Source organism: Schistocerca serialis, chromosome 1, assembly GCF_023864345.2.
Source record: "Schistocerca serialis cubense isolate TAMUIC-IGC-003099 chromosome 1, iqSchSeri2.2, whole genome shotgun sequence".
In the NCBI taxonomy this organism is placed as follows: Eukaryota; Metazoa; Arthropoda; class Insecta; order Orthoptera; family Acrididae; genus Schistocerca; species Schistocerca serialis.
This window is the reverse complement of record NC_064638.1, coordinates 581,480,297-581,494,837: the sequence shown is the minus strand read 5'-3', so window position 1 is coordinate 581,494,837 and position 14,541 is coordinate 581,480,297. Positions and strand designations below refer to the sequence as shown.

The window sequence follows — 14,541 nt, the reverse complement described above, 5'->3', positions numbered from 1 at the left end:
TTTTCTGAATTGTGCAGGTGGGAACTCTCCCTGCAATATATTCTACATACCTGCAACCCCCATGTCCTCAACCTTCACCCCTGTCCTTCAACGACCTATCCCATCCCCTATTCTCACCCCAGCATTACACAGACTTCTATTCAGCCAAAGCACCCGCGTCTTTTTTCCCCTCATCTACTTCTCTCCTCTCCCACTCATCCCCTCTCCCTACCACCTAATCTCCCAACTGCAACCTAGCGCCCCTACCATGTCCCCACTACATCCCTGCATGCTCCCACAAGCGGTACTTGATCCCCCACTTCTACCCTGCTATCTGTCTCCCCCCCACCCCAGCATCCTCCTTACCCCCATCACCCAGATTGTTTCCCACATCACGCGAAGCTCGGTGTCCAGAGATAGTCGTCATGTGTTTGTGAGTTATACTTGTGTGTGTGTGTGTTTTGTCTACTTCAGAAGAAGGCCTTTTGGCTGAAAGCTCACACGATTAGCTTCTTTTTGTTATAGTTGTCTGCAAGTCAACATCTCCTCTGTATGGTGAGTGATTAGTGTCACTTACTCAGACCAGTGCCCTGTACACAACGATGTGCTATGGGGCAGGTTTCTGAGTGTTACTGTTGCTTACTGGCACAATATAATTTAATCCTCAGTGTTATCCATGCTTTGACTTTATTTTCATTTAATTTGACTCTTAATTATGTTTCTTCAAAAATGTCCTCCAGGTGTTCTTCTTGTAAGTTGTCTCTTAACAAAGCGACAAAGTCATTGGTTATATTGTGTCTAGAAATCCTGCATACTCGGTTTGCTAGACAAACAATCAAACAACTTGTATTATGAGTTTTATTACAACAAGACAAGCAAAAATACTTAACTCTGATCTGGGAATTCTTGTAGTTCTTTATACATGATCACAACAAGTGCAATTACACAGATGTGTTGCAAGCAAAGGGCGACATACAAAATAATCTGTCTTCTTCAGAACAGACAAGCACAAGTAACACTTCTGGTCCTAGTGACCACTTCTAACAAAAGTCTGTCATGTAAAGGCTACGATGTATCGGCTAACGAAGTGGTTAATGTTGAAGCTGCTATCGAAGTGGGCTGCCACCAGTCGGAAGCTTATGCCGTCTTCACTTAGGGGCCGCTGCTGTCGCGTTGTCATCCTGGAGGGAGGTTGGTCAGCATGTGGTTGGCTGATATCTTCTCACGGCCTTCTCTTCTCTGTTGTTCCCAACTGGAGCGCTGACACTCGCTTTATGCCATAACATCCCCCCCCCCCCCCCCAAAGCAATGGGCCATCATTGTATATGGAGCATGACAATGGGGGGGGGGGGGGGGGGGGAGAAGTGTGGATGCTCTGTTGGACCGGAAGCTGTGGCTACAGGGGACATCAGACTACCGGGCGTACCCCGCCATCCAGCCTTTGCTGTGGTGGAAATGTCCATGCAAAACACCCAGAAGGGTACGCATTGACTTCCTGAGGCCTATACCAAGATGTAGAAGGTGTCGGCTGCTACAGTGTGGGTGGGTTCAGCTCCATCGGTAGGATGATGGGTCCAGCTCCATCGCTAGGATGAGAGGAGGCAGAGGAGGTGAAGGCTCCATCTCCATGTGGTCATCCTGCTGTGTCATGACGACACCCTCTGGTGGCTGCTGTGGCTGCGCTGTCCTCAGGATCCATGAATCCGGGGGAAGAGATGCAGAAGGATCACCATGGACATGACAGTGGCGGATTTGATGGTGATGTCCATGCAACAATCCATCTGGGCCTGAAATAAGATACAGGCATACACCAAGTCAACGAAGCATCTCACCTCACACCCACCGTCTGCTGCTGCTAAAAGCCCAGAAAAACACAATATCATGCAGCGCGAAGTGATACTTGAGGCCTTCCTTCAGCGCCAGATGCTGAGGAGGTTGAAGCAGGTGGAACAATGTCCAATGGTGGCAGCCGTGAAGCAATTCTGCCAGTGATGGTCCATCTTGTGGATGAAAACGATAGGAGGTGAGAAGCAGTTGCAATGCTTGATCCCTGGTGGGTGTGATGCGACATTTGGCCATCTGCTGCTTGAAGGTTCTGACAAAACGTTCCACTTTGCCATTTGACTGGGAATGGAATGGTGCACTAGTTAGATGCCATATGCCATTGCATTCACAGAATGTTTCAGATTTATTTGACGTGAATTGAGGGCCATTGTCCGACACTATGGCTTCAGGCAAATCTTCGAGACAAAAAATAGAGAACAATGCCTGAACTGTGCTACGTGACATTGCCGAGTTCATTGGCACAGCAATAGGAAACTTGCTATAAGAGTCTACCACAATCAACCAACGAATGTTCCACAAAGGACCCGCAAAGTCTGTGTGCACATGTTGCCATGATGATAGTGACTTAGGCCAAGCAGAGAATTTTTTGGTGGAGTGGACTGATTTCCTGCACATGTATGACACTGTGATGTCATATATTCTATTTGTGTGACCGTATCCTGCCAAGTACAGTGTCCCCCTTTCCGGGGGGTACCACCTTGAAGTAGCATTGTCCGTGCGGGTGGTGATGCTTGTGTTCGCATGCAGCAGAGGGCTATACCGGCTGTGGGAACCTATGGTGAGTAAGGTCTTGGCCAACGGAACAGACTAAGTGTGCCCCACAATGACCTGTCATTCCACATCCACTCCTTATCCTTTCCCAACTCCTCAATACCCTGCACAAGGTGTGATGCGATCTGTGCCGAGGGTTGTGTGGCATGTGGGAAGATGTGTCATGAATGGAGCCTCAGGAATACTGGGTGACCTCCCTGAGTAATTAGCCTTGCACCGTGTGGGGTTCTGTGGTGTGGACCGATTAGATCCCCAACATTCATAGGACCAAACTGCACATGAAAGAAAATAGAAGCACTGAGTGGCAAGTTGAGAGCTCAGACACCCAAACATTGGGACTGGAACTAATAGAAAACATCCCCTCAGCTGAACAGGGGTACATATCTGTTCAAGAAGTGGGAATGGTTACTAAGAAGTTGGACCAGATTAAGATCAAAGACTTGTCTGGGGCTCAGAGAATGAAACTTCCTAGAGAACAAAAGCTAAAGGAAGGAAAAGTGTGGCTTCCTAAACAAAAGTGGAGGGAACTAAAAGGGCCTGGGCCCAAGACCTCCAAGAAAAGACTGTCCTAGGGCAAATGGGGCATACAAACCTCTTCTACATTGAGGGCAGGCATTAAGAGAACTAGGGAGGAATCTAAGACTCCCACTTCTCAGGATAAGCATATCCAGAAAAAGCCAAGGCAAGAAATAGGGAAACAGACCTATAGCACTGCAGTCTTGGTTTTTCACCTCGCAGCAGGAGGAGCTAGTGCAGATGGCTCTCTTTGAGAAGACAGAGGGGGGGATGCTGGTTCAGGACCCAAATTCAGGAGTGTCTATCTGGATCATGGTGCTTTTATCTCTTGTCTGCAAGGGTGTAGCTACAGTGGACTGGCTTAAGGAAAAGATGACCCTAATATCATCCTGGGAGGATGCTGAGCTGCTGGTAAAGACAGTGGCTGAGCTCTTCAAGACTGCAAAGATATTAATCTGGGTGCCAAAACTCTTTAAGGATACCTCTCTAGAGACTCTGATTGAGAAAATAGGATCCCAAAACTCAAAAGTCTTGACAGAGGATTGGAAGGTAATCAACTGGAAGGTTGCACCAAACAACCAAACCCTTGTACGAGGTGCATTCAAGTTCTAAGGCCTCCGATTTTTTTTCTAATTAACTACTCACCCGAAATCGATGAAACTGGCGTTACTTCTCGACGTAATCGCCCTGCAGACGTACAAAATTTTTCACAACGCTGCCGCCATGATTCCACGGCAGCGGTGAAGGCTTCTTTAGGAGTCTGTTTTGACCACTGGAAAATCACTGAGGCAATAGCAGCACGGCTGGTGAACGTGCGGCCACGGAGAGTCTCTTTCATTGTTGGAAAAAGCCAAAAGTCACTAGGAGCCAGGTCAGGTGAGTAGGGAGCATGAGGAATCACTTCAAAGTTGTTATCATGAAGAAACTGTTGCGTAACGTTAGCTCGATGTGCGGGTGCGTTGTCTTGGTGAAACAGCACATGCGCAGCCCTTCCCGGACGTTTTTGTTGCAGTGCAGGAAGGAATTTGTTCTTCAAAACATTTTCATAGGATGCACCTGTTACCGTAGTGCCCTTTGGAACGCAATGGGTAAGGATTACGCCCTTGCTGTCCCAGGACATGGACACCATCATTTTTTCAGCACTGGCGGTTACCCGAAATTTTTTTGGTGGCGGTGAATCTGTGTGCTTCCATTGAGCTGACTGGCGCTTTGTTTCTGGATTGAAAAATGGCATCCACGTCTCATCCATTGTAACAACCGATGAAAAGAAAGTCCCATTTATGCTGTCGTTGCGCGTCAACATTGCTTGGCAACATGCCACACGGGCAGCCGTGTGGTCGTCCGTCAGCATTCGCGGCACCCACCTGCGTCAGCATTCGCGGCACCCACCTGGATGACACTTTTCGCATTTTCAGGTCGTCATGCAGGATTGTGTGCACAGAACCCATAGAAATGCCAACTCTGGAGGCGATCTGTTCAACAGTCATTCGGCGATCCCCCAAAACAATTCTCTCCACTTTCTCGATCATGTCGTCAGACCGGCTTGTGCAAGCCCGAGGTTGTTTCGGTTTGTTGTCACACGATATTCTGCCTTCATTAAACTGTCGCACCCACGAACGCACTTTGGACACATCCATAACTCCATCACCACATGTCTCCTTCAACTGTCGATGAATTTCAATTGGTTTCACACCACGCAAATTCAGAAAACGAATGATTGCATGCTGTTCAAGTAAGGAAAACGTCACCATTTTAAGTATTTAAAACAGTTCTCATTCTCGCTGCTGGCGGTAAAATTCCATCTGCCATACGGTGCTGCCATCTCTGGGTCGTATTGACAATGAACACAGCCTCATTTTAAAACAATGCACATGTTTCTATCTCTTTCCAGTCTGGAGAAAAAAAATCAGAGGTCTTAGAACTTGAATGCACCTCGTAGTGGAAGTCAGATAGAAGTCCCTGAAGGCAATATAGAAACAGAACCTGAGACTATTCTTGGGGTTCTCACAGGTTGCCATCAGGATAATCAAAGACATCAGAAGTGACAATGGTGGCAAGATTGGAGACTGAATGTGCTGCAGATAAATCTGCAACACAGTAAAGAATGCTGCCCTGAGTCGTCTTCTGGGAAGACAAGAAGTGGTTGTGGCTCTGATTCAACCCTATTTGTATAAAAAGGGTGTATCGGGCCTCGGTGGCACTGGAGATAAGCTGGTTTATGCTAGAAATATAAGAAACTGCAGAAGGTGCATGTATGTAAAAAATTGAATCCCCTTCATGCTGGTGGTGGACTTTTGTTATAGGGACTTAGTGACCATCAGGATGCGGCAGTATGAGGAAGGTATCATGAGGGAGTTTGTAATGGCCTCGGCATACCTTCCTTACAAGGACAGTGCTCCTCCTCCTCAGGAGGTTCGGAGACTGATGGAAGCCTGTGCACAACAGGGCGACCAACTATTGGTTGGATGCGATGCTAATGCTCATAACTTTGTGTGGGGCAGCACCGACACCAACAGGAGGTGAGTACCTTCTACAATTTCTTTTAGCTAAAAACTTAGAGATCCTCAATAGGGGCAAGGAACCTTCATTTAGGAATATAAGGGAAGAGGTAATTGATATAATCTTCGGTTCCACTTTGATGTGTAGTTATGTCAAACAATGGCATGTGGCTTTAGAGCCATCCTCATCAAACAAAATGTATATTAAGTCTGAGGTTGAAATGGGCATTAAACAGATCATGTCCTACAGGAATCCCAGGAAAATGGACTCGGAGGCACATAGGAGGGACCTCGACTCAAGCCTATCGGAAGTCAGTACTTTGATAAGGAATCCAGTAGCATTTGGGGAGGTGGCAGAGGCAGTGACCTCTGCCATCATGACCTCATACCATGACAACTGCTCAATCACCAAGAAGTGCACAAATACAAATGTATCTTGGTTGAACAACAACCTGGAATCACAGAGGAAACAGGTACAAAGACTGTTTAACCTTGCGAGAAGGAAAAGACAATGGGCAGAATATCAGGGGGCCCTTGTCTAATACAATCTTACAATTAAGCAAGCAAAATAGGCGTCCTGGGAGGTGTTCTGTGAGGAGATAGAGGTTATGGTTGTTCAGGCCAGACTTCACAAAATCCTCACTAGGATACCAACTAACCCAGGAGGAACTTCAAGGAAAGAGAATGGGGAGTATACTACGACAACACATGAAACACTGGAACTACTCCTCAAGACTTGTTTTCCTCAATGTACTCTGACAGGCAACATAGACCAGGACGAGATCTCTGTGAGATATTGGTTTTCAGGTATTCAAAGGGAGAACTGGGAATCGCCCAGGGAATGTGTTGACCATAGTAAAATGCAATGGGTAGTGGGAACATTCCAACCGTTCCAAGACACCTGCTCCAGATGGAATTTTTACAGTGCTCTTGCAACAAGCAGGAGGGAACTTAATAAGATTCCTACGCAGGTTATGTAGGTTAGCCTAGCATTAGGAATCATTTCCAACCTCTGGAGGGCAGTGAAGGTTGTCTTCATTCCAAAGCCAGGGAGAATTCATTATACCAAGACCAAGGATATGAGACCAATCAGTCTGTCCTCCTGTCTTCTTAAAACATTAGAAAAACTGGTCAACGTGCATGTTAGGGAGAGGACGTTAACCAGGGCCCCTCCACAAATAAACCAACATGCATACCAACCAGGAAAATTGTGTGAAACTGCACTGCATCAACTTGTTGGGAAGGCGGAGCAAGCACTACACTTTCAGGAAATAGCCCTCTGCATCTTCTTGGACAACGAAGGGGCTTTTAGCAACGCGACTTTCGAATCCATGGTTAAGGCAGCAGAGGTGCATGGCTTGGAGACCACCATTTTCAGGTGGATTAGAGCCATGCTTAGTGGTAGAAAGGTAGACATGACTATGATGCAAGAAAAAATGGTAATCAATACCACCAGAGGCTTTCCACAAAGAGGGGTCCTGTCCCTTCTACTGTGGAACCTTGTGGTAAATGAACTCATTGCAGAATTAAATTCTAGACAATACTTTTGCCGAGGATATGCAGATGATCTTGTCATAGTAATACTAGGCAAATTTTCAAGTACAGTCAGAGGTATGGCACAAGGAGTATTGAACATTGTGCAAAACTTGTGCAGGAAACAGGATCTAAGGCTCAGACCTAAGAAGACTGTTGTAGTACAATTTACGAGGAAGCAGATCCAGCACATATATTGGAATCTCAAGCTCTTCGATGAAACTCTACCAGTGAAGGGAATAGTGAAATATCCATGGGTAACCCCGAATGAGAAACTATTGTGGACCCTTCACGTAAGGAGCACTTTTCCAAGGTAAAAGTTCCTCTAATAAGTACCAGGAGAGCTTGTGGTAAAAAATGGGGCCTAAACCCCAAGAATATGTACTGGATATCCACCACAGTAGTAAGACCTATAATCATTTATGGGGCTATAGTGTGGTGGAAAAAGGTAGAACAGCGGGTAACTGCTAAGGAGCTTGCTAAGGTGCAGAGATTGACCTGCTTTGCCATTAAAGGCGGAATTAATAGCACACCCCCTCCTGGGATGGAAACCATGCTGAACATGCCCCCATTACACCTATGGATAAAGAAAGAGGCAGCAGCTGGAGCACACAGGTTAAAGACTGGCAAAAACTGGAACTCGCTGGGGTATCCAGGATCTCACACTAAAATACTGAGTGAGGTAGACATAGATATGGTTGGGGAAATGCCAGAGAACTATATAATAACTACCAGCTGCTTCAACAAGTCTTTCAATGTAGTAACTGGGAGAACAAATTTTGACACTATACTGGGGACATAGTCTGGTTCACTGACATTCAAAAACAGACCAAGGTGTTGGGGCCAGGGTATGCAGGGTGCAGCCAAGGTTGGAGAGTGCAATCTCCCTAGGGAAGATGGCCACTGTGTTTCAAGCAGAAATATCTCCTATCAGGTTGTGTGTGGAGGAGAATTTGCAGAGCTGCTACAGAGGTCGTAGCATTTTCCTTTATTTAGACAGCCAAGCAGCCCTGAAAGCACTGGCAGCCTCTGCAACAAGATCAAACATTGTGGCAGAATGCCACAAAGTCCTTGTGGAGCTAGGGGAAAGCAATAGGGTAAACCTACTGTGGGTCCTTGGTCACTCAGGAATTAGTGGTAATGAGTAAGCTGATAGGTTGGCCAGGACAGGGACGATGACACCATTTACTGGACTGGAACCTGTCCTGACAATTATCAAGGCGATGATCAAAATAAAACTACAAGACTGGACTAGGAGACAGCATGCAGAATATTGGGCTAAGGTCCAAAAACAAAAACATGGCAAAGTATTGATGCCGAAGCCATGTTCTAAGAGAAGTCTCTCCATCCTGGGCTTGAACAGGAAAGAAATGAAAGTCAGGGTTGGACTATTAACAGGCCATGGGAATTTCAAAAAACATCTACATACAATGGGGATAATAGAAGAAGACCCCAAATGTAGGATGTGTGGTATGAGCGAGGAAACTGCATCACACTTGATCTTCGAATGCAAGGCATTGGAGATTAAAAGACACAGAATATTCAGGCACTGTTCAAGGGCATTGGTTGGCTTCACTGGAGACACAGGGAATGATACTGGACAATAAACCCTGTCTTGGCACAGCATGCAGAATATTGGGCTAAGGTCCAAAAACAAAAACATGGCAAAGTATTGATGTATCACGACACTGCACTGAGCAGATATTTGAATGTTGTGCAGCGGTAGTTGAATTTAGTGAAACTAAACTTCTAATTGTTGTTGTTTATAGGTCCCCTAACTCTGACTTCAGAGCATTTCTGCTCAAGCTAGAGAGGGTTCTTGATTCACTTTGTAGGAAGTACCAGAAACTAGTTATAAGTGGTGACTTCAATATAAATTTTGTATATGATGGTGCAAGAAAAAGGATGTTGGTAGATCTCCTAAATTCATATGATCTGATGCAAACTGTGTTTTTTCTAACTAGGGTGCAGGGGAACAGTAACACAGCCATACACAATATTTTTATTCATTCTTCATTACTAGATGGGCATTCTGTTAGTAAAAGCGTGAATGGCCTTTCAGACCTTGATGCACAAATTTTAACACCAAAAGGCTTTTGTACTCAAACCAAGGTCATATTTAATTGCAAACTATGTAGGAAAGTTAATCCAACAGCAATAGAGAGTTTTTTAAACCTTGTCAAGGAACAAGAGTGGCAGGATGTTTATAGTACTGATAACATCAATGATAAATACAATGCTTTCATTAACACATTTCTCATGCTCTTTGAGAATTGCTTTCCATTAGAACATTCTAAATGGGGTACTAGTAGTAATGGGCAGCCCGGGTGGCTGACTAGTGGGATAAGGATATCATGTAGAACAAAGTGGGAATTACCGTATATCAAAATGTTAGAAGTAGTCACAATCAAGCTAAAGTAGCCCATTACAAACAGTATTGTAAGGTGCTTAAAACTGTTATCAGGAAGGCAAAGAGTATGTGGTATGCAAATAGAATAGCTAATTCACAGGATAAAATTAAAACCATATGGTATGTTGTGAAGCAAGTGTCTGGTGAGCAGCACAAGGTCGACGATATAAAGTCAGTTCGCAGTAAAAATATTTCTGTTACTGATAAATCAGATATATGTACAGTATTTAACAATCATTTTCTGAGCATTGCTGGTGAATTAAATAAAAATTTAGTTTCTACAGGAAATCATATAACTTTCTTGGCAAATGCCTTTCCGAGATTTATGTCTGAAATACTCCTCTGTGATACAGACAAGAGGGAGATTGAGTCAATAATTAAATCGCTGAAGACCAAGGACTCTCTTGGTTATGATGGAGTGTCTAGCAGAATAATAAACTACTGTGCTGCACATATTAGCCCTGTATTTAGCCATATTTGTAATTTTTCCTTTAGGAATGGTCAGTTTCCTGAGCGATTAAAGTACTCAGTAGTAAATGCTGCAGGTGTTGAAAAAGTCTTCAGAATACAAAAACGAGCAGTGAGGCTAATATGTAGGGTCCCTAATGGGACATCTTGCAGAGGTCTCTTCAAATCTCTCAGGATACTTACCATCACAGGTCAGTATATATACTCACTGATGTTATTTGTAGCCAATAACAGGGAACTGTTTCAGAAAAATTGTGACATCCACAACTATAACACAAGACAGGTGAAAAATTTTCATCAAGGCTCTGCATCTCTCACTAAAGTACATAGGGGAGTTACTGAGTCAGGTATAAAGGTCTTCAATAAGCTCTCCATCAATATAAAAAAGGAAATAAATAATGTACAGGTTTTCAAAAGGAAACTAAAATTATTTCTCATTGAACAAACTTTCTATAAAATGAATGAATACTTAGAGTTATGATGTACAAGAGTGGGGGAAACTGCCTATGAAAAGCACTCCCTTAAAGATAAAGTGTGATGTTGTTACTTGTAGTTTAACTGAAATTGTGGTGATAAAATGTAAATTTATCTGTTTCATTATGAGAAAATGTGAACTCCGATGTATCCCACTCTCTTGACCATTCACTTAAACCTCTTCTTAAGGAATGCAGTTAAAACTTGTATTCATTCAAACCATGACCATGAAGAAAATTTACTTCCATATTTTTGTGGCGGTGTTCGTAGCGACAAGCAATTCGCTGTAGAAACGGCTTACGAAGTCACCGCCACACTTTTAATAGCGGGCCGACCGGTCCGCTGGAACAGTGAACAGAAAGATGAAAACCCAAACACTCTGATTAAATAAAAGTCGGTACTTATCTTTATTAACGAAGATACAGAAACACAGTAGTGAACTCGGTGTCTACAGAAATCTCTCTAGTTCGAGTCGGAGCGGCTAGGTCAGCGTCGGCTGACGACAAACAACAACTCTGCTGCGATGAACACACAACTGACTAGCAAGTACACAATTCGGTGGCGAGTATACAACTGAGCGGCGAATACAGAACTGTCCTAGCGCTCGCGACTCCAGCGCTCGCGACTCCAGCGCTTAAGAAACCAGAAGCCAGCGGTGGCGCGCGCAGACTTGCGGCGATTTCCTGTCTCGCTGGCGCTGCTTATGCGGACGGCGTCCGGACTTTGATGCTGCCAACCTTTTGGCAGCGGGCTCGGGTGGCATTACTGGCTAGGATATAACACTTATATATGTCAGTAGCATAAAAATATGCACTGTCACTATTTTAAACAATCACTTAAACTGTTTTTGGCATAATGCAGACTTTAATACTGCATGCAAGTAATTGTTCTTGTAAAATAAACCAATGTCTGGGAAATGTGATGTATAAATGTTAATGTACTACTGTAATTGCATCAATTGTCTTGTCCTATATTACTTGTACACTGGCTGTATAATATGTAATCAACAGGACCAAATAAATAAATAAAATAAAATAAAAAAATAAAGCCAATTTATAAAAAGGGAGGAAGGGATAATGTAGATAATTTTAGACCTATTTCTATGCCATCAGTGTTTGCAAACGTTATTGAAAAGGCTATTAAGTAAGGATAATTGATCATTTTGTATCACACGATTTGCTATCAAATGTACAGTTCAGCTTTAGAAGTCATTTAACAACTGAAAATGCTATATTCTCTTTTCTCTGTGAGGTACTGGATGGGTTAAACAAAAGGTTTCAAATGCTTGGCATATTTTTTGATTTAACTAAGGCATTTGATTGTGTTGATCACAAAATATTGCTCCAGAAGTTGGGCCATTACGGAATACGGGGCGTAGCTCACAATTGGTTCACCTCTTACTTCAGCAACAGGCAGCAAAAGGTCACTATTCACAATGTTGATAGTGGCTGTGATGTGGGGTCTGAGTGGGGTACTGTCAAGTGGGAGGTGTCCCAGGGATCAGTGTTTGGGCCACTCCTGTTCCTTATTTATATAAATGATATGTCCTCTAGTATTACGGGTAACTCTGAAATATTTCTGTTTGCTGATGACACTAGCTTGGTAGTAAAGGATGTTGTGTGCAACATTGGCTCGGTTTCAAACAGTGCAGTACATGACCTCAGTTCATGGCTTGTAGAAAATAAACTAACACTAAATCACAGTAAGACTCAGTTTTTACAGTTTCTAACACACAATTCAACAAAACATGACATTTTAATTTCACAGAATGGGCATATGAATAGTGAAACTGAACAGTTCAAATTTCTAGATGTTCAGATAGATAGTAAGCTGCCATGGAAAGCCCACGTTCAGGTCTTGTTCAAAGACTTAATACTGGCATTTTTGCTATTCAAACTGTATTTGAAGTGAGTGATCGTTCGACATGAAAATTAATCTACTTTTGCTTATTTTCATTCGCTATTGTCATATGGTATTATATTTTGGGGTAACTCTTCCCATTCTAAAAGGATATTTTTGGCTCAGAAATGGGCGGTTCGTGCAAAGTGGTGTTAGTTCATGAACCTCTTGTCGACCTCTGTTCACGAGTTTGGGTATTTTGACACTGGCCTCTCAATACGTATATTCCTTATTGTCGTTTCTTGTTACTAATATTAGTTTATTCCCAAGAATAAGCAACTTTCACTCGGCAGAAATCAAACCTGCATTTGGATCGGACTTCCTTAACTCTTGTGCAAAAAAGTGTGCAGTTTACGGCTGCATCCATTTTCAATAAGCTGCCACTCGAATTCAAAAATCTTAGCAGTAATACATGCGCTTTCAAATCGAAACTGAAGAGTTTCCTCATGGGCCACTCCTTCTATTCTGTCGAGGAGTTCCTTGAAAAATTAAGCTGATTTTTAGTGTATTGCTGATAGCGTTTACTTAAACTTACGAACTGTCTTTTTTAACGTTCATGAAAATTTATTTTTAACTGTTATTATGTTTATGTTGTAATTTCATGTACTGACACGTTCCATGACCTTGGAGATTCGCTCCTCAATTTGGTCCTATGGAACTTGACAAGTAAATAAATAAATAAAAAAAAAATACACAATCTCATAATGGTATTAAGATAACAACAAAGCCCATCATTGCAATTTTTGGGCAGTTTGTACAGGAACCAGTTTCATCAGATGAAACAAGGACTGTGGCTTGTGATCCATTGCTAAGCAGAACTTTCTGTCATACAAATAGTGGTGGAATTTGGCGTCACCATACACAATAACCAATGCCTCTTTCTCTATTTGTGAATAGTTACACTGTGCTTTGGACAACACTTCTGATGTGAAAGCAGTAGGCCTGTCTTTATCACTAAATCTGTGCAAAAGCACTGCACCAATTTCGTAAGAGGAAGCATCAACTTGCAACACAACTGACTTGACAGGATCAAACGGAACCAAGCATCGATCACTGAGCAATGCATCTTTAAGTTTTGGAAAAGCTTCTTGGCACTCATCTGTCCAAAAAAAGGGGACGTTACTGTGACACAAGTGATGCAGTGGAGCTGCGATTTGTGAAGCATTTGGTATGAACCGAATATAATAGTTCATTTTCCCTAAGATTGACTGCAATTCTGTGACATTGTGAGGAACTAGCAGGTCATGTATGGCTAACAAATGTAACTGAAGAGGATGTACACCTTAATTGTTTATGACATGACCAAGATACTGCAACTCAGGTTTAAAAAAATTACACTTGTCCAGTCTACACTTTAGTCCTCCATCAGATAACACACGAAACAAAGCACACAAATTTGCAATGTGTTCTTCAGGTTTAAGACCTGCTATGACAATATCGTCAAAATACTTTGAACAATTTGGTACTTGAGCAGTGAGCTGTTCCAAATACCATTGGAAAATGGTGAGTGAGGAAGCACTGTCAAAAAGGCAAATGAAAATATTTAAACTCAAATGAGTATTCACACCACACACAGTTCATCTAGTGGTATTTGAAGATATGTGTCACGCAAATCAATTTTTGAAAAGTAGCGACCAGTGCCTAATTTATCCATGAGATCCTCTGGGTTTGGCAATTGATAAGTATCAATCACAGTTTGTGAGTTGATTGTAGACTTAAATTCAACACAGAGGCGAATGCAACCTGAAGATTTGGGGAGCAAAACCAGTGGACTTGCCCATTGACAAGCTTGTATGGGTGCAATGGCTCCACTATCTTGCAATTCTTAAAGTTCAGCAGCCAAATTGTGCTGTAATGCAATGGGAACAGTTCTGGCCCGGCAAAATTTCAGTTGAGCACTGTCTTTCATAGCAATATGTGCAACAAAATTGTTAGCCTTGCCTAAACCTTCGGAAAAGAGTTAAAGGAATTCTTTCAGCAAGTGAGCTACACTGTCTTTGGCATTGAATGCACTTCACTGACAACACATTGTCCTGAATTTGAAAGCCAAACAAATCAAATGAAGCAAGGCCGAATATGTTCTCACAGTTGCATGATTGTAGCACTGTGAAAGTCACAGTACGTGTCTGCAAGTGATATATGTCAGGC

At 43.0% G+C, this 14,541-nt stretch overlaps 1 protein-coding gene across 2 annotated transcripts in view; it reads right to left on the bottom strand.

Moving 5' to 3' along the window:
* Positions 1 to 882: 882 nt before the first annotated feature.
* LOC126476887 (uncharacterized) overlaps positions 883 to 14,541 on the bottom strand; it is a 38,341-nt gene continuing 24,682 nt past the window's right edge. For both annotated transcript variants that reach the window (XR_007587355.1, XR_007587344.1), the window contains exon 3: positions 883 to 1,766. The gene's annotated coding sequence lies outside the window, so the exon portion shown is untranslated. The remainder of the gene's footprint in view (positions 1,767 to 14,541) is intronic.